This window comes from Amphiura filiformis, chromosome 12 (genome assembly GCF_039555335.1).
Source record: "Amphiura filiformis chromosome 12, Afil_fr2py, whole genome shotgun sequence".
Taxonomy (NCBI): Eukaryota; Metazoa; Echinodermata; class Ophiuroidea; order Amphilepidida; family Amphiuridae; genus Amphiura; species Amphiura filiformis.
This window is the reverse complement of record NC_092639.1, coordinates 16,951,535-16,973,828: the sequence shown is the minus strand read 5'-3', so window position 1 is coordinate 16,973,828 and position 22,294 is coordinate 16,951,535. Positions and strand designations below refer to the sequence as shown.

Here is a 22,294-nt window from a genome sequence, read left to right as displayed (position 1 = left end):
ATTAAACCAAGTTAATACACACCTATGATGTCGCGCTATTGTTTTACCGCTCCATTATTTTCCACGAATGGAGCGATGATCACAATAACACGCCATTCGTAAATGCCTTTCCCTTTTCTCTGAGAAGCAAATACTTTTCAGGGAAAAAGTACTGGCATTTACGAATGTAGTGTTAATAACAATTGCACTTTATTTGCGAAAAATGCAGTATTGTTACCATCACTTCATTCATGCAAAACAATGATACGAAAAACAACAAGACAATGATTTTCATTAATACATTATTAAGGAAGCGGGTAGCAACATTTGCACAGTATTGTTATGGGACCTGAGAGCACATCAGACATCGAATTGCATGCTGAATACGATAAATGTCCTTCTGATATCAAATAATTTTGATTTTGTGAAATTCGCGATAGGCCTACTACAAATTTTATGGCAAATTATTAAAATTTCATATTTTTGAAATTTAACAATCCTCGAAGTAAACTTTATAAATCTAATTACATGTAATTAAACTGTATGTAGCTGGGATGAAAAGCCGACCATCAATTGAAAATTTTGACCTTTCATATTAGTCTCATATTGAACATTTTTTTCCAAAAAGACCTACATTTCTTTAGTGTTTTGAGCTATTATCTTCAATAATGAAGGTCAAAATTTTCGATGGACATATGCTGTTCATATGCTGTTCACCCAAACCTCATACTCTTTTTAAGTGCATATCGTTAGCTTTTATATACAGGGTGGGCCAAAAACAACTTTACCCAATTTAAAAGGTTCATATCTCAAAATTGAAAAGTCTGCTGCAAATTGTTTTCACATATTCGTAAAGAACATCTTCTTTAGAGTATTTAGTGAAAAAACTATTCAAAAATGTATTAAATTAAAAACGTGACGCTAGTTTTAAATCAAAGAGTCAAAATTAACTTTGTCCACGCGAAGGCCTACTAGCTGTCGCGTCGCATCACTTGCAATGGCGAGTTCGATAAAGAATAAGAACCAATTCTTATATAACACAATCAAATAAATCAAACATGAACAATTTAAATGTCGTCATGATATGCAGCTTTCACGCTGCAAAGATAAACACTTCAAATATGCGCAAAGCAATATTATTGTAACCTCAGACCTGATTTTTGTTGTCATTACGAAATGTTATCTACAAGAAAGTTTGAAGTTATTGCGTTCGTGGTATGTTCGGCAAATTGTTGCGTCGACAACTGACTCTGGGGCTAGCTGCAAGTTCCCTTTGAACCGCTGCAATATTTGCAGCTGAACGACTAGTTCTTGGACGTCTGCTCCGTGCTTTGCATCTATTCATCACACTTCCGAGGTTGTGAACGTTGTGCGTATGTAGAGTTGTGGTAGGTTTCGGTGGGATCTTACGTTCGGGAAACGAATCCGAAATTGACACTGCACTACCAAAAAGTTTTCTGTTCTTAATTAAGTATACCTCTGCCATAAAAGTCCTCTCTTGTGTTATGAATTGCCTTATCTTGACACCTTGCAAACCTATTTAGAAATAAGCCACGCAGTCACAAAATGCACGAAGGCCTAGGCCTATTTAAAATTCAAAACTTGCGCCATGCAGATAAAACCTTTGTAATTGTGTAATTTTTATGCTAATTGTTGGTCAATGACAGGAGTGAAGTTCGAGTACATGACAAGTAAATGGGGGTTAAAATCGATTGTATTTCTTTCATGCATGTAAAACAATCATCACTTTTCAAAGACAAGCTATAGGCCTACATGAATCCAAAACCCACCCAAGTCCATGGGAAGTGATTTTGAGAAAAAAACCTATGTATCATTTTAATTCCTTCAGTTATATTTACCTGGTCAATATGGTAAGTTGTACGTGCAAATGGGTGGGTTAAACTGTATTAGGTATGACGATTAGCATTTCAGGGACTTCGTGGGGTTCATTTTAAATTCTGGACTTGGGTGGTTTTTTGATCATATACAAAGACAATAATGTTGGAATGAGATTACCACTAGTAAGATAATACAAAATAAAGCACACAGTTATGTATAATGTTGATAAGCATTCTGCCATGTAATAGAAACCACACACTTTCCTTGATTAAACCCATTTTTGTTTTCAAAAGTCACTCTCCAGCAATGAAGATGTTACAAATGGACTTTTATACATACTGGATTTCAATCAATGTGTTACAAGACTCAAATCATGGACTTGGGTTGATTCTTTCATACATGCTATTTTTCACATGCTCAATAGACACAGAGGATGAATTTGAGTTGTTCTTTCATACATATGACAGGCCTATCATAGCAACACTTTCCCATGCTTAACTCAATTTGGCCAAAGTATGGACTTGGGTGGCTTTTGTATTCATATATTCAATTACATGTATCGTCTAACGCATAATGTATGCTGTACTCTTAGCAATCGGACACATACCATTGAATTACGTGTGGACAAAGTGAATTTTGACCCTAGGACGTAAAACTAGCACCATTTTGTTAATTTACCTTCTTTTGCTTTCATTTCTTCATCACATACTTTTAGAAAGATATACATTTAGAATATGTAACAATATCATGAATAGCTCTTCTACAATTCGAGCAACCACCCTCTGAAATTGGGTAAAGTTGTTTTTGGCCCACACTGTACAATTTACTGTTAAATTTCAAAAATAATTTTTTTAAATAATTTGCCATAAAATGTGTATTATATCGCGATTTTTTTAAAATCAAAATTATTTGATATCAGAAGGACATTCCTCGTATTCAAAATGCAATCGATGTGTCTGATGTGCTCTTAGGTCCCACAAAAAATACGTGAAAACGTCGCTATCCGAGCCCTTAAACATAAATTTACAATGCAATCTGTGAAAAGCAAGGCAAGATCAAAACGGGCAGGTTAAATTGTTGGCAAGTTGTTCTTGTTATGCAAGATGTGTTTTACCCTCACTTTGGAAAATGCTTATTTTAGGCTTCATTTGGTATGCCCGTATACTTTTATTTATTTGGACCTTTCTTTCCACGCTCAATTTAGGTTAAAAAGGGAAGTTAAACATGTTACTTACTGTTTTTTTATAACATTTTTCTTCTTTATATTTTCATACGTTTTCAGTGGCTTATGCCCTACGTATAATTTGTTATTTGGGCAACAGTAGGCCTACTACATAATACACATTCTGTATCAATACATTTAGGCCTATGCATCTGTTTATTTTTTAATTGTTTGCTTTGGGCATGTTTAAGGATAGACGAGGTATTGTTGGTCGAAGCAACCAAAAATCGATTTTCATTATCTAGATCAATATATTATTGAAAATTAACACCTTGATGTTTTGCAAAAGTTCAATTTCATTCTACAAATGGGCTATTTCACGTTAAGTGTGCACTTTTCAAAATGGTGCTGCAGCATTTCTGGTTACCTGAATTTGGAACATTATATAATGTGGGTGATTTTATTAGATGGGTGTTATGGAGGAGAAGCTACAGGAGCATTTTCATTAAATTCTGACAACTTTTTATATCAGATTTTTGCATTTACATGCATTTTCAACACATTTCTGGAGTCCCACTTCATATTTTGAATGTCTTGTGAATGATTTTTTAGGAATATAAATAAGCCTCCTTTGTAGCTATTGCTTCTATACTATTAAAGAGGAACTTGCCGATAATCGATACTTTGAAGAGGAACTGATCGATTCATCGGTATCATCTCGGAGATTATAGATAAATTATAAATTAATAAATAGATAAATAAATAAGTTCTAGCATTTCCAGATGAATGGTAAATGCATTGATAGATAGATAAATTAATAAATACAAATAATTATTTGGATTTATTCGGTAGATCAACCAATGGTGGCCCGCTTATTTACGGTCCGTTGCTGCGTTGCTATACGCGGATTACGCACAGGTCGTGGCAACTTCCCGACGCGCTAATGGTAACAAAACTTCCAGTTTCATCTAAGACGGAAAATATCACATCTCTTAGACAGAACTAACAAATTAATGGCTGAGACAAAGGTGGTTTTAAGTTACGTATTTTGAAAATAAATGGTCCAAGTGATCTAATAATTTTGAAAGTGATATTAGTTTATCCGTTCGTGGTGACTTTCGACGGAGAGTGGGCATTAAGCTGAATTTATACTCAATCGCTTTTGCAGAAAAGCGATTTTCACGCATGCTCAATGTTTACTTACATTTCCAGAGCGTCAAGCCGATCAATCGATTCAAATCGCGGAGGCAAAAACGATGTCGCTTTTGCAAGTTGAAGAAATCTCAACTTCCCAGCGATATCGCTTGACACGTGAATGCGTCAACCAATCATATACAACCATCTGGATCTATTTTTTTGCTAATTAATTTACCTTTCTCGATTTTTAACTTTTGATGATGAATTAATTCAAGGCAATAAATATTGACAGCAACTGATGTTTTAAAATGTATTTTGTGGCATTTAGAATATTTTAATTGTCGTCTGCAATCGCTATCGCCGTGATAAGTATAAATGCAAAAGCGACGGGCGATGCATCGCAAAATTCGGCGATTTCAAATCGCTATTTCAAAAGCGATTAATCGCATCGCTCGGCGATCGAGTATAAATTCAGCTTTATGCGGCATGGTAACCGCAACGGCTATAATAATAAATCAACTGCATTCGTTTATGCAAATTATGACTTTCGGAAACTTCTTTTGTGATGACTTTCCGAAGATTTTAAATTCAAGGTAGGCCTAGGCATATATACGGTATTGGAAAGTAATTTGAGTTTATTCGTTTGTCATGTTGTGATGAATTTAGATGGGGAGTGTGGGACATTATTAGCAGATTATAGCATGGTATAAAACCGCAACCGCTAAATATCCGTGGCGTAGATTTCTTTTTTTTTTTTGGGGAGGGATGAAAACATTTCTTGAAGTAGGCATATTAATAGTGAATCCGGCATCTTTTGGCAACATTAACAATGGCGTAGATTTCTCTTGACATGGCATGGGGGATGGGTCCGTTTAAATCAATTTCTTGCAATATGCCTACAGTGAAGCCAGCATCTTGGCGACAGAATAATTTATGGCAAGCTAATTAGGCCTACTGGTGAATTATATTGTGCAAAAGTGGAACAAATTCGCACGAAGGCCGCAAAAATTGGCACTTTTAGTTTGGCCAAAAATGAGGTTAATTTTGTCAGAAACCCACATCTATTATACATGTGTGAACTTGGGGTGATTGTACGGACCATTGACCTTATCAAAACATTGGGGGGGGGGGGTTATACCCACCCCAACACCGGAATTTACGCTATGTAACTCAACCTTCTTGAAACCCAATGTTGCTATAGGCCTACTTGATGAAACAGAAACACATATAAAAAAAAGAACGAACGAAAGAAATAAAGGAACCCACATACATGCGTCAACATGGAGGTGATTCAGTAGATCATGCCCCTTATCGAAATATTGAGGAATTTATTACTCATCCCGGGATTTATGCCTATGTAAAGAAAGAAGAAGGAAGGAAGGAAAAAAGGAAGGAAAGAGGGAAAGAACGAAAGAAAGAAAGAAAGAAAGAAAGAAAGAAAGAAAGAAAGAAAGAAAGAAAGAAAGAAAGAAAGAAAGAAAGAAAGAAAGAAAAAAAGAAAGAAAGAAAGAAAAAAGAAAGAAAGAAAGAAAACAAAGAAAAATAGACAGAAAGAAAGAAAGAAAGAAGAGAGAGAGAGAGAGAAAGAAAGTGAACAAGCAAGAAACAGAAAGAGAAATGGAACGCAGGAAAGAGAGAAACTGAAAGAAAAAAGGGAAAGACAAAGAAAAAATAAGTAAAAAGGGGAAGGAGAGGGAAAGAAAGAAAGAAAGAAAGAAAGGGAAAGAAAGAAAGAAAGAAAGGAAAGAAAGAAAGAAAGAAAGAAAGAAAGAAAGAAAGAAAGAAAGAAAGAAAGAAAGAAAGAAAGAAAGAAAGAAAGAAAGAAAGAAAGAAAGAAAGAAAGAAAGAAAGAAAGAAAGAAAGAAAGAAAAAGAAAGAAAGAAAGAAAGAAAGGAAAGCAAGAAAGAAAGTGAGGGAAAGCAAGAAAGAAAGGGAGGGCAAGAAAGAAAGGGAGGGAAAGCAAGAAAGAAAGGGAGGGAAAGCAAGAAAGAAAGGGAGGGAAAGCAAGAGAGAAAGAACGGGAAAGCAAGAAAGAAAGAACGGGAAAGAAAGAACGTCGTTTGCAAAGTAGAGGCAACAAATGGTATGCCTACCACATCACTAACCGCGTAATAATTGAGCTGTTAAAAGCGATACCAATTGACATGATTACCATTTCCATCGTTTATACTAACCGATCCCGTTTACTAACCGCTCCCATTTACTCATCTAGCGGGGGCCCGCGCGAAGCGCGGGTACCCGCTAGTTGGTAACAAAGTATGAAGCATACACAATGCAATGCAAGTTATTTGGCATAAATTGGTCCAGTATTGCGAAAATTATGACCATTTTTGTAATTATGTAGATTCTGCGTTAAACAAAAAAAAGCGATGTCCTCTCCAAAACAAGTACTATCAAAATTGAAACTAAATTGGTAGTTCCTGCCAAAACTTGCATCTGTAGAATCTTCAGGGTGTTCCGCAATCATAAAACAGGACAAGTAGTTCTGAGGATATTTGTATAAAAATACCACAACCTGCCAGTTTTGGTGTCTTGATTCCGCGTTAAAAGTGTGTCCTCTCCAGAACAGGGGTAAATCGGCAATTGACACAAAATCAAGGGTAGGCCTAAATGTTTCACTTTATTTTAACAAAATTAACCTTCTCCTTCCCCCTAACAAGACAAGGCATTAGTTTTTAATCACAATACTCAAAGTAGCCAATATCTGATGATATCATGTTGTTAAACAGAATGTCCTCTCCAGAACAACCAAAAACTGTGGTCCGTAACAGCTCACAAAAAGCATGTACTTTTTATTTCAAGTGAATGTTTCATCTAGATATTGACAACACATCTAAAGTGAACATTTGTAGTCAGAAACATCTATTTTCAAGATATGTTTTGATGGTGAAAGTGTGGATTTCATGCCTCACCAAATAGCTGTGACCTGTGTCTGGATTTACAGGAGCCTTCATTAAAAGTAAAATACAAGAGATGGTATGCTTTTCTAGCAGTATTTGTGTGTAATAACATCTGATGAAAACTTTTATTAGACTGATGAAGATAAGTAGGCCTATGCTGCTTGAATATCAGTGAAAACAAGAAATGTCTTTAAAAAAGACGGCGCAGTGAATGAAGAAAAAATGTTGGATTTCACATTCACTGAGAGGACCTTTGGCTTAAAAATGAGCTTTTAGAAACGACACTGTAAAAAGGAGAATGATGTTTGTTCCTTTATTTTATTTTGTCTTAAAACCCACAATGAGGGCACAAATTAATTTATATGCTGAGTACTTAGTTCATTTCTTGGTATACTTAATAACATATGATGACATTTACTTACAATGAAGAACATAGGCTCAAGTTTGTACTTAACATAAATGAGTTAAAAGTTGTATGCATCTGAGCCTTTAATAAGGCCTAGGAATGATTATAAACATAATACTGTGGTATGGGGTAATAGCAATTCCTCATTGATAGCATGGATAGTGTCTAAGTCTGATGACGAGTCTTCAGGTTCATATTGTGGTTTGATATACCATTGACTGACATCGGGTATGGCCATTGTTTTCAATTTTGCGATGAATAGTTATATCATTTTATGAACCAATTACAGGTAGGCCTATTTCTGGAAAGCATTAAGAACAGAGATTAAACTGACCAAAATTCGAAATCAATATTCAGGGTGTACTAGACGATATACAGTGTGTAAAAATGAACTTTTTAAGGAACATGTGTGGTATATTTTTCTTTTCAGGAATATTTTCTCAATCTGAGGACCACAAAATCAAACAGAGCTTGAATTGAAAAAGCCAACCAGAAATATACTTTATTTTGGGTGCGATGTTTGCTTCTATGTATACAGGGTGATCAAAATTTACTTCATTAACAGACCTAATAAAACTGATTGTTAAACAAAATGTCCTCTCCAGACACCCATACGTTGGAAAGCTCAGAAAACACAAGTTCTACTGAAAAATATGGGAACTTGACAATATTTAATTAAAACACATCAGAACTAACATTTATGATAAGAAAAATGATACACAAGAGGATATACTGTTATAATAAAGTAAGAGTTTTTTCAACAATCGTTTAACTTGCTTCTGGATTTGCAGAAGCCCGCACTTTAATTTTTAAACAAAAAATGTCATGTAGAATGATTAAAAAATGTGTATTATCATCTAATGAACAATGTAAACAAATGCAAATAATTTTGACCCATACATTATTTGAACTACATAGCACTGAAGTGGTTAGTGTTGTTTTGTTAAACAAAATGTCCTCTCCAGACGCCATGCATTTTCCCATTGAAACTTTAGTGATGCATTTAACAATGTTATTGATGATCCCACGCTCTGATATTTTGGAATTGAATTTGGTACATCATGAAGTTCTAAAAATCATAGAATTTTTATGAATTTAAGAGACCTTGTGTATAAAAATCAAAGATGTGGTGGCAGACTTCAAAAAATCGATTTTCTTTATACATTGCACATGGTTAGACATTGAGTCAACATGTATAAATTTGGTTAACATTTTACCTCTTCATCTATGGTTACCATGGTAACGGCCAAAATATGAATTGACCCAATTTTCACTATTTTTACCCTTTTCACAACTGGAAAAATGCTTAAATATTAGGTCATATTTCTGTATGAAGAACGTGAATTAAAATAATCTTCTCCCATACAATGAAGCATCCATCCTTATCCTTTCCAAAAATGAAGTAAACATAACAATTAATTATTTCAATATGGTAGATACCATTTTGTAAAATAGGGGTGTTTTTCATTAATTTAATTATGAAAAAAATGATCTTTTTAGAAATGACGTAACCTCCAAAGTGGTGCTTTTTTTAAATTATTTTTTGCAGGGTAGGTAGATAAGTTATTGGTCTACCTATCTATAGAAAAAAAAGTTCTGGTAATTGTTTTACTGGAGAGCAGTGTTGCCAGAAACTTTGAACTTTTTAGGATTGTTGACATTATAAGGTAGTGTGGAAAAATAGGGATTTTGAGCATTTACTTTCACTGAAAATCCTGATTAGGGTTGATAATGTACCAACAGAAATTGGCATCAATACACCGTAAAGTGAGACACGATTTGATAATATTTTAATGACAGTGTTGCCAGAAAAAACGTCTCTCAGTGAAGCTGTTGCTCATCTTGTTATTACCTATCATACAGCTGTGCTGAAAAACGGCCAAATAGACCAGGTTAAAAATGAGCTAGGTCCCACACATGAAAGGAGAAACTGAGGAACAAGATTGTGTAAGGTAAAAATCCTGTATCCTGAAAACTTTCCTGTGAGGGCGCTTTTTTTTTTTTTAATGGCTGCCAAAATCCAATGAAAAGCAATTATGCTCTTAAAATAGGCGGATAAAAGATAGAATTTGTTAGATTATGGATTTGTATTTATGAAAGTAATGTATAAATAAGTCGGTATATTAATAAGAAGGTACCAGGAGGTCACAGTTGGGGACGCTTTTCAAAATGGCCGCCAAAATTCAAAGAAAAGCATTATACGGTTACCATAGTCAATTATGAGGTATTATTGACCAGATTTTGGCTTAAGTATTGATGACAGTAATGTAACGCTAAATTAAGATTTCAATAGGTAGCTACCAGGAGGTCACAGTTGAGGGCGCTTTTCAAAATGGCTGCGAAATCCAATGAAAAGCTTATATATATATGGTACACCGTCACTTAAGAGGCATAATTGATCTGAATTTGGATTAATATTTATCAAAGTACAGTATAATCAGCCACAAAGCCTCAGATAATGTTATTGAAAAAAATTGAAACATTGAAATAGTTGTCTTTGATGTAATCGTAGTCTTCAATCATTGTCACCTCTAAGTTATCGTTTTGAGGGTGCAAAAGAACGAGTCACCAAGTCAAGATGACCACTAAAATGTCCACAGGAATAATTTATGTTCACGAAGGGCAACATATTCACTAAATATACTGCGCCAAGAAAGTATCCTTACCCCAGGGGGCCACTCAACTTTGGAAGCAACGGTATGTGCCTGTCAACCCTCTTTTGAAGTCGACTAATACCCGATGACCCCCTTTTTTTAAAAGTCATACCCGATGACCCCCCTTTCAATGACCCCCTTTTTTCAAAATATTATACCCAATTACCCCCACTTTTATTTTGTTTGTACCCAATGACCCCCATTTTTACAATAACGCTTTGTTACCGATAGGCCCCTACTTCGCGACACCGCGCCGGTAGGCACATACCCGTCACTTCTAAAGTTGAGTGCCCCCCCCCCCCCGATCCAAGTTACACTTGGAAAAATAAGCACAATTATTTCAAAACTTAACCATATTGGGGTAAATTGGTTTTTGTAATAGATGCACATTATGACACCACATTGAATCCAATGTGACCTCAAGAAGAAAAGTTACAAGCAATTTATTGAATAGACGAAGGTCCAGTTTTAAAAGTGACAAATTGGCCTATACGATGTGCAAAAAGATTCCAACAAGCGCAACAAAGAGACTACACAGTTTCTTCAATGAAGCTTTATTTTAAAGCAATATTTATTTCAGTTTTTACTTCTGTACTTTTCATAACTTTTTTCAGCTCTTTTGTTGCAGTTTCCTTTTGTTCCTTTTCTTTTAAATCAAAGGCACACACAAATTAGCCATTTACCACTCTCAAACCAGATGTCTAGTCCGTGTTGTTTTGAATAGGCCAATGTGTCCCTTTTTAACTTTGCTTCTTGAAGTTACAGCAGAGGCAACTGGCATTGCATGTGCCGTTGACCCGATGGCTTTAGTCAGGAAATTTACACCTACCAGTCATGTATGAGGATTTCGCTTTTGCCAGTAGGCCTATATGCAAGACAATTGATCATTGTTGCATTTTTCCTTGACATAAAGCATCATGTATGTTGAGATAAAAACAAGAGGTATGACAATAATAACATCCAAAGTTATCGCCAGGTAATCACAGTTGTCTTGTGATTTCAACAGTTTCTTTACCAACATCGAGAACAAAGCAGTCTGTTGGTGTCAAAGAAGGAAAAGGTTTTAGCAGACTCAAAGTGCAGCTATCTTCTTTTCTTTTCAGAGAATGCAACGTTTTCACAAAAGAAGATATATATATGACCTATATGCCGCTTTGATTTCAGATAGGCTAGAGATTAATTTTCTTAATGTAGTGATATCGATGTGAGTGATCTCGAAGATAAACACACAATAAAAGAATTCAGTGAAACCAAGAAGAGTATGAAGTAAATATCCTGCCCTTTGTCAATACATAGGGACAATTCTCTGGTGGACATTTTGGAGATTTGGTGATCATATTAGCCATCTTGACTCGCTATATATAGCACTTTGTAGCTCGCTATATAGCACTCTGAAACACTTGCTTAGAGGTGACAATGATCAAAGACAACTATTGAATGATTCATCAAAGACAACTATTACATTCTCTTATTAAAGACAACTTTCTTTCTTAACACTTTTATCTGTGGCTTTGTGGCTGATATCACGCCGCTCTTTTTGGTGGCCATTTTGAAAGGCAACCTCAACTGTGACCCCCGGTATCTTCCTATTATTACATTGACTTAATTTTACTGTACTTGGATCAATATTAATTCAAGATCTGGTCAATTATAGGCCTACCTCTTTTTAAGTGACTATTTTAAGTTTAACGGTGTACTATGTTGGTCCGACATTTTGAAAAGTGCCCTCAGCTGTGACCTCCTGGCACCTTCCTATTAATATCTTGACGTATATTTACATTACTGCTATCAATGCTTAACCAAAATCTGGTCAATCATACAGTGGCGTAGCACCAGTTATCATATGGGAGGGGGCACCAACCAATATGGGTGGCAGTCCGTTTTTTGGGATTCTTAAAATTCAGATCGATTGGGGGCCATGTAACCCCGTGCCCCTATGATGTTACGCCACTGCAATCATACCTCATAAGTGACTATTTTAACCATATATGCTTTTCATTGGATTTTGGCGGCCATTTTGAAAAGCGTTCCCAACTGTGACATGTTGGTACCATTCTATTAATACCTTGACATAGTTATACATTACTTTCATCAATACAAATCCGAAATCTAGTCACTTATCTTTTTAAACGTATAGTAGCTTTTCATTGGATTTTGGCAGCCATTTTGAATAAAGCGCCCTCACAGGAAGTTCTCAGGATACATGGTTTTTATTTTTACCTCATAAATTCTTGTTGCTCATGAAAAACTGGTCCAGAAAAATTATGTGAGAATGTTTCCTTTCATGTGTGGTAACATTTTTAACATGGTCTAACTCTTAATTTATGGAAAAATACCTATCTTTATGGCAACACTGTTTGTCTATATTAAAATTACCAAAACTTTTTTTTATTTATTTGGGTACAGTACTATCTAGTCCAGCCACACTGAAAAATATAACATATAAAAAGCACCACTTTGGGGTTACAGCTCATTGAATATTGCTATATTTCAGAAAGTCAAAAATTACGAAAAACACCCTATTTGAAACAATGGAATATCCCAAGTAGGACAGACTGTTTGTTAAAACAACTGTATTTTTAGAAAGCTTAGATGTTGCCAATTATGTCGTGGAACTCTCAAGGTTTACCTCTATTTTTCCTTTATATGGTGAATCCTGAAACTTGTTATTTTTTTAGCCTTGTAAAAGTGCCGAAATAGTCTAAAACCGGTCATTTTGATGTTTTGGCCGTTGCTATGGTAACGAAGGTGCAGTGATGAAATAATTTTGATTTTTGTAGACTTTGACCAAAGTTGCATCCTGATATAAAGTAAGAAGAAATTCCATTTTTTGAAGTCTGCCAACTATTTTTGATTTTCTTTGATTGGTACGCAATACTACTCTTAAGGACTTCTAATTTTGACCCTCTGTGGGACTGTAAGTGTACGCTTAAGGTGGCACACAGGATCACTAATTATCCATTATTATTCACCTCATAACTCCAAAACTATTTATGTAAAGTATATAAAAGTATACATTTTTTGAAAGGAAATGAGCTCATAAATCCATTTAAAATGTCAGTTTGGGGTCAAAAAGTACAATTTTCGAAAAAATCCCCAAAAACGGCTTTTTTGACCAAAATTTTTGGTCCGCCATAAAAAATTTATTTGAAAATCAAAAACTATAAAACATGAATTTTATTAATTTAGACAAATAAATCAAGAAAGTGTTTTTTTATTTTTTCGAAATTTTGCTTAGTTTTTAAAATATAGGCAAAAAATCAGTAAAAACGTGAGACCCGTGTTCAAATTTTTGAATCATGGGTGATAAAAAAAGTTCTAGGCCCTAATTTAAAAAAATAAAAAAACACTTTCTAGAATTTGATCATATCTAAACGATTGACTTAAAAACTTACCTCAGTGATGCTTCATTTAGACGCTATGACGGACCAAAAATGGTTAAAAGTGGTCAAAAATGAACTTGCCAAAAATCGCGATTTAGAAAAATACAGCGGATTTTAGGTCCATTTTTGAAGATTATTCCATAAATATATAATCCGGTGATTTGTGACGTTTGGTCAAGTTAGAAAATGAGAAGGGGCGTCCAACTGCAGCAGATTGGCATTTTTTTGGTGATTTAGAAGGTAAAATATACAATATGACAAAATTATCCGTGCACATTCGGCAGATGTTTATCCACATGGAGTAGCCATTTTATTTACTTCAGTCTTGTTTCCATGGTGCAGAGGAGCGTCTGGCAAGGCCGCGGCGTCGCGTCGGCGTTTGAGGAGCGACTGGGCGCGCGGACAGACAGACTGGTTACGCGAATATGTTGCACAACGCCCAGACAAACGAGAACCTAGACCTATGACTTTGACTCGCGTAGTGAAGCCGACACTGCTTAGCAACGAATTTGACAAGGACGCATACCCGGACGCAACAAGCAGACATGTTCGCGTCTATGGAACATGTTGCATTTGACGCGGCGATAACGGCGCAGTAATCACGCAAACGAGCGCGTCAAACATGTTTGCGATATTTCTCCGCGCCTAGTAACCCCGTCAATCCGTCAATATCACCTTGGATACGGGGCTTCACCTCCCGCTGTGGTAAAGGATGGGCAGTAATAGGTCTAGGTTGGTATGTCTATGGCACAACGCATGGTCGTGTTGCCGCGAACGAAACCATGTTTATTTAAGCACAATTTTGTCATGTTCCGTATAAAAAAAGATCATGCTCTATTAAAATTTGCGGACATCAGAACATTAAAAATAGCATAGAATAACTGACAAGCAATTATTTTATGTCCATTGTCCTTTTCTGAACCGCAAACATGATGTTGTTACTACTCGTTGCTTTTTCTTTTTAGTAATACACTTTCTTAAATGGCTTTTTTTGCATTGGTGCTTGAAAGGCACCACAGCGGCCCGTCCGCGCCAAAGTTAGGCATTTTAACGCCCGTTATAGGCCTACACCTTTTTACGGAATATCAAAACACGTACAAAAGTCATAGGCCTATTATAGGCCTAAAGCCACAATAAAGTTATAAAATATTTTGTACCGCATAAAAAGTGAATAACAAAAAAAATCAAAAAAGTGTGTCTGTTGTTGTTTTCAATCAAATAAACGTGTAAAAAGTGGGGTAAAAGTTGTATTAAATATGTCTTGAATAAACTTCTTGTAAAACGGACAAAAAGTATGCCTAGGCCTATGTTACACGGGCAAAACACGGAGAGGTCACAAGAAAACGAAAATACACGGAAATTGACATGTAGCCTAACAAAACCGAATTTCAAAAGTAGAAAACGGAAAACTTATGTGCTTTAAATTATTTAGAGTGTGGTTTTACGACCCTGTATGATTATACAGTAGCCTATATAATAGGCATCATGCTGTAAAGAACGTTTTTAAACACTGCATGAAAACATTCACGAAAAATGCTTTAAAGCAGTCTACCTTTTAAAGTATGCAGAAAACATTATAAACGTGAAAGTTGAAAGCCAGACAAACATTGCAAATAAAAAGGCATGCGGCCAAAACATTCGCAAAAAGTGTTGTAAAACCAAAAGCTTTTATCGCAATCATGGCATGTTAGACCTATAGGCCTACTAATGGAAATGTAGTTAAAATGGGTTATGAAAAAAGCACGAATTTGCGTTTTAGGCCTGTGCCTAGATGATCGATATGATTGTATTGAAATGTCAACGTTTTTTTGACATTGCGTTACGGTCAATCAGGAGTAGAGAACGTTTGAAAATGAATCTTAAATCCGTGTTTTAATAAACTTTGAAACATTATTCAGGGCCTAGGTATTTAATATAGGCCTACCGGTAGTAACTGCTTTCCTATTTTTTATGGTCTTCAAAATTAAGACGAGACTGAACGACCGCAGAGGCCCCCGAACCAAGGCTGGGACTGCATGAAATATATAGGCCTATCGTTTCAATAACAATGAAATGAATGAATGAATGAATGAAATAAAACAAATTTTTTTAACATAAAATAATAAGCCTAATGATGTACTATACCGTACGGGCTAAGTCTAGCCTATTAGCAAAATAATTAGGGCCTACGTTTTCTATCGTATCTCCCAGATTATATCATCATTACATGGCTTCTTATGGGTAACTACTTCTTACAGATAAATTTCATCTTTTCGCGTTCAGAATGAAACTTGAAAAACAAAACATAAACAACAAAAAATCACTATTTATGTTCATATAAAAAAAAGACCGTAATTTATACCACTACCAGCACTTTTTTTTGGCGAAATTTATCGAGTAGGCCTACTGATTTTGGGCCGGGGACGGTGGTGGTCTGTCGGCCCGCAGTTTGGCAGTTTATCAATACGATAAAATACGGTAGTGATCGCGATTGGCGACTCCAGCGCCTGAATCAGCAATCACCCGCCCATCCAGTTTACCTTGTGTGCGTGTTTTTGCTAGCTGTACGCCGCAGTACGCATTACGCGAACGCGATCTATTGCGGGAAAACAATGATGTTATTTGCTTTTGCATTTTGACAAATTTTTAATGAAAAAGGGTCTTTAAAATAGCTTTTCTTATGGTTCAAATTTTAAGATTTCTTTAAAATCTATGAATGACAAGATAAAATAGGGTTTGAAGATGACATTAGTGATGAAAACTCAATTTTGGCCATGTAACACTTCAGTGATCCTGTGTGCCTCCTTAACGTGAAATAGCCCAAATCGTATACTTTGCAAACTTGCTTAATTTATTGTTGTTAATTAGTTATGTACGTTTTACAAAATTGTTGTTGTTTCAGCCCTCTTTACAACGTAACTCAAGAACCGCAGCACCTATAAAAGTATATCTGTGATATTTGAATTCTTCTACACGCTCGCTATGAATTGAGCAATGCAGTTTTTGCCAAAGCTCACTACCATTCGTAAGATGCTGTGAACTACCAAATCACAACAGTTTAAAATAATTAATAACCTTAATAATGATAAAAGCCACAATAGGTCTATTTTCTGTATAATTTTTATTTGTCTTTCGTACAAGCTGTATTTTGTTTCATCTGACGGTATTTTGGCATGCTTAAATATTACTTATAATCAGTAGGCCTATCTGAATATCATAATCATGATAATGTTACGATACTCCATGGAGCTGGAACTTGAGGTCGGAGCTTTTATTTTGCGCTGAAGGCGGCGAAGTTGTCTTTAGAGTGCGATTATTTGAAAAGGGAATGAAAGTGTTAGGTTAGGAGTAAGGTTTCTGAAAGTACCAGTAATTTCTGGAAAATGTGGATACTAACTATTTTCAGTTTTTAATAAGCACATTGGCGTGTTTAAAAAGGGTTACAGAAACCTAAACATTTTTATCTGCAGTGTAGGCCTATACTTTAAATTATGGACCTTACTTTCGACGCTCAATTAATTTTAACAAGTTGAATGTTTAACATATTTTTAGTATTTGAAAAATTACATCCGGGTTTTTTCTGTTCTTTTATCTAAACTTTCCGTTTCGTTTTTCTTTTTTTTTTTTTTTTATATTTTGTGTGCGTTTACAGTCGCTTAGACCCTACGTATAATTTTTATTTGGGAAACATTGCTACATCTACATTCTGTATCAATGCATACCTATACATTTGTTTATTTAATTGTTTGATTTGCACATGTTTACCGTAATTTCCGGAATATTGGCCGCACGGAGTATAAGCCGCAGGTCCGAAAAAATGCTAAAATACTGATGATAAAAGTCACAGTACGGTATGTCTATTTTCTGCTTAATTTTGATATGTCTTTAGTACATCTGATGTTTCATCTGATGGTATTTTGGTGATGCTTGGATATTTACTTACATCGATCAGTTGGCCTATCCGATAAATGTTAGGGACGCTCCATTTGATTTCGGGAGGGGACTGGAAGTTGAGGTCGGGGCTTTTATTTCGGCGAGGGCGGCGAAGTTTTTTGTTTTTGTTTTTGTTTTGTTTTTGCCGCCGAAATTCAGGGACATGTAGGCCTAGGTAAAATGGGTTGTAATAGGGCCAACCAAATAAAACAAAGTTTACACATTTACCATTCTCGTACCTTTCTTCGGCTAATCGTAGAATCATGATTTAAGTCCTGCCTTAATCGAAATAAATGCTGCGAATCAACGATATATATCCTCGGAATGATTCCATCACAAAATTAGAATTATCCAAATCCAACGAAGATTTAAAATAATAGTGTCCATATCTGCATGGTTGTTCCAAAATCGAACACTCGATTCACAGAGAAGAGTATCATTGCTCAGGTATAGCAGCAGGTCTAGCTTTCTTGAGGTACGTCACTGTAATGATGAACCTATGACCACTTTGCCAATTTTCCTTATTATGCAAAATACTAGACCTAAACGCAACTACTTCAATAGCTAATACATTAGAAGTGGGCATAATGAACTATTGTTGGTCTAATCACTTGAATGATTTTACGAATCTACGTTTATTCAATTAATGTAACAAACATTTTAAATCTTTATCATTCAAGAAGGTGGTTACGGATGATTTGAACTAAATACCTGGATCGTGATGGGTAATTCTATTGAAATTTTACATAAAGCTGGGTCAATGTATTTTTCAATCGCACCTGCACAATCATTGTTATTATTACGGTATCAATCAGCAATTGATCAATTTGTAAATGAGCAACCTATTTCTATAACACTCCATTCGTGGAAAATAATGGAGCGATAAAACAAAAGCGCGACGTCATAGAACGTTCGGGATAAGAATGGCCTTGGCCCTATCGGGCCGCGGCCATTCTTATCCACGAACGTTCTAATCCGCGGCCATTATCCTATACATAACACTCATTGAAACAGCTCAACTGATTAAATCGGATCTTCTCTGGTTGTGCGCATGTGTCTGTTTTATATGTTCGGTATCGCTATGAGGTGCTATAATACAGCTTCAGTTGGGTAACTGATTATAAAGGATACACAAGGAAACAATGGTATGTGGACCTTTGTTCACGAAATGAGACAATGGCCTGCTTTTTGTTAACCAGCATTCTTGAAAATGAGCAACATAATGATTGTTGACTTAACACGGTTTGGAAATAATTTCTTCATATTTTTGGTGTTATCTGTCGTTTACATATCCTTCCTAAAACACAAAAGTGCGACTATTTCCAAACACCTAAATTAGCTAAAAATTTAGGACATGTTACAAAACTATATTTTCTAGAATTTCATAGAATAGTTTAAATGTAGCGTGTACCGTTTTTTTGTGGCATCCTTCAGAACGGAGCGGTCCGTTACCATTATAGCTCAATATTTTCGGTCAAATCTCCATTCAATTAACACGGGCAGTTGGCTAGCTATGAGCTAGCTATGCTTTGCCCTCACTCATATTCTACGAAAGTGCGACTATTTCTGAACATCTAACCTAGCTGTAATTTTAGGTCATGTTAGAGAAATATATTTGCTAGAAGTTTGGGGAATAGTTTAAATATTGGCCGGTTATTTTTCACACAGTGATGTTAACTAGGCAAATGCAATATACTTCTAACATACACTATTTGTAAAGGTCGCGCGTCAATGGTGAGAGCACTGTGTATTGTGTATAGGAAAACGGACAGTAATGCAGTATGTTTCCCGGGCACCGAAATTGCCTGTGGCAATGACGTCCCAGTAACACAATGAAGGCTGACGACAATTTAGCACAAATAACCATGACGTCATTGCCACAGGCAATTTCAGCCCGGGAATTTTGAATATCGCGTGTTGAGAGCCGGCTGTTTTTATTCGTTTTTATGGTATACCGTATATGAGCTTGTTTTAAATAAAACCATGTGATTCGTGCATGATGATTATTTTTATATTAAAAAATAGGGCATAATGTTGTGATTATCGGAGGCATCCTTTGATATTGATTCATACACTCTTTGACGCATCAACATCTCAGTACTGGCGTTTATTAGCTATTATTTTGTACAATTTCAGTATTTCACTCCCAACAAGTGATACGCATTTATTAACTTATAATTATTTTCTTTGTTTTTGAACACTTTCTGAGTGCCACACAGAAGGATGCAAAGTGCACATGTGGCACTACCCAGATAACTCGCATATATTGGCCCCACGTTGGTTTTCGAACGCCAATCTTGGCATCATATCGGCATTATGTTGCTGCCCATATTGGACCAATCTTGACTTACCATCGGTAATCTTCATATTGGCATCACCGTGACGGCCTCAATTGGTCCAATATTGGCCCAATATTTGGCCCAAGCCCAATCTTGGACCAATCTTGGGCCCATGAGCAAATTATATTGGGCCATTATTGAACATAAATTGGGCCACCATCGGACCAATATCGCCATGTTATCTGGGTAGTGCCGCCAGTTATATATAATTGGATCTTACCATTTTTTGTTTTTCTTACCCTTTTGTTTATTCTTATTCCTGTTTTGAGTCCTCTTTTGAGACTGGCTACACTTGCAATTCGTCTTCTCTGTAAAAGCGTCCTCTGGGCCTGTAGCGCACTGAACCTCATATCCAACTCTGCAAGTTCGTTCTCTCGTCTTTTTCCTGGTGTTACAGACACATTCGCCCCATTTCGACCAGAGTTCGTAGGGATGATCAGAAGCTGTAAGTTGTGATAATTTCAGAAATTGTACATTTAATCATTCACATTAGGAAACGAATTTGGAGAAAACCTTCTGTTAATAAAATACTATGCTGAGCCACCAGCCTGGGTGGCTCACGCTCCAGTAATTTCAGATGATTGAGCTCAGTAATATATCAAAGAATGTCTTCCAATTCATGAAAACAAATAGATAATCAGCTAATCGGATTAAAAGCTTAGATGGAAGGTCTTGCTGCTCAGCGAGTGTTTGTAATTATCAGAAGGTTTTCTCCAAATTCATTCTCTAATGATTATGAAGGGTACACCTACAATAATCTTCGTGCTAGCCATGTGAATAAGCTTCAACATAAAAAGTTTTGAGATATTTTCTCAAAATATCAAGAGCTATAACCACGAAACCAATACTAGGCTTGTTTGTACTCATTTTGATGCATTTTCCATGCTCATTCCAATGGTCACGAATATAAAATAAAAATTGAAACTTGTCGTCTCGACACCCGCTTGGATAGAGTTAATAACAAAAACAAAACTACATGAATAAAATAATCAAGGCATTTTTCATACCTTTTATTAAACATTTTATTTAAGAAAACCCTTTGGGATATTCTAACTTAAGGGTGGGGTATGAACGTTTGGACAGTATTTATTTTGGGACATCAGAGCACATCAGACATATCGAATTGCATTCTGAATACGAATAATGTCATTCTGATATCAAATAATTTTGATTTTTTTTAAATTCGCAATTTAATACACATTTTATGGCAAATCATTAAAATTGATATTTTGATATTTAACAGTACTTGAAGTAAACTTTATAAATCTGATGATTTATACTTAAAGTGTATGTAGGTGGGATGAAAAGACGACGATCAATTGAAAAGTTTGACCTTTCGTATTGAAGATATGGATTTTTTTTCCCAAAACACCAAACAAAATTAGGTCTTTTTGGGAAAAAAATCCATATCTTCAATATGAAATGTCAAAATTTTCAATTGACCGTCGGCTTTTCCTCCTGCTACATACACTTTAAGAATATATCATTAGATTTATATAATTTACTTCGAGGACTGTTATATATCAAAATTTGAAAAATATCAAATTTTTATAATTTGTCATAAAATTTATTATATTGTGATTTTCAAAAATGAAAATTATTTGATATCAGAAAGACATGCTTCGTATTCAGAATGCAATTCGATAGGTCCGAGGTGCTCTCATGTCCCACAAAAATACTGTCGAAACGCAATAAACGCTCATTTTAGATCCCTTAAGACGCTTGCTATAAATTCAAGATATAGCACAAATTAAAATTGAGACAATACCGTAGACATTCTGTGTACAAATTTCTCAAATGGGGATGATCAAGAGAATTTATTCTGTTATTTTCATACCTTTTATTAAACCGTTTGGAAAGAAATGGTCTAATTGAAGGAGATTGTTAATATCTACTGAAGATAGCAAAAATTAAAATTGACAATAATCTGTCTTTTTCCAAGTTGTTAAATAAGGGATGATTAAGAAAGATTATTTTTATGCCTTCAATCAAAATTTGTTGGAACTTTTTTAAAAGCTTCCCGTATAGTTACTGATCGCCATAACTGGCACCAATTTAGAAGAGCCCAGGGCGTGAAAGATCCTGACATCCTGTCTCTCTAAAAATTATTAATGGTTCCCCCCCCCCCCCATCCACAAGACACATTTTTCTCGGTTCTAATTCAAATTCAATTCAATTTTTTTATTTTTTGCTATCTTCAGTAGACAGCACACACCTTAAAATACGAACTACCTGTAGGGGATTTAATGCCAATACAGACTCATAACATTTCATCCTTTCAAATTCTACAAATTTAAAAAGATGTTCATTTTATTTATGATTTCTCCAGTAGATAGCACGCCTCTTAAACAGGATCTTCATCAAGGGGAATCACAAATAAGCTGCTAAAAGATCTGCAATGCCAAAATAAACTCTTTTTGGTACATCCAGACCAACTTATTCATCTCGTATTCAAGCTATGTAAAAGGTCATAAAACATGAAAGATCCCCAAGGGGAGGGGGGGGCAGAACGGAACAAATGCAATCCAATTATTCCCTTCAACATGTGTTCAAGAGTGATAGAGCCTGGTAAAATGATTCATA

At 35.5% G+C, this 22,294-nt stretch overlaps 1 protein-coding gene across 1 annotated transcript in view; it reads right to left on the bottom strand.

Moving 5' to 3' along the window:
- LOC140166668 (uncharacterized) overlaps positions 1-22,294 on the bottom strand; it is a 39,661-nt gene that overhangs the window by 15,596 nt on the left and 1,771 nt on the right. The gene's annotated exons all lie outside the window — the stretch shown is intronic.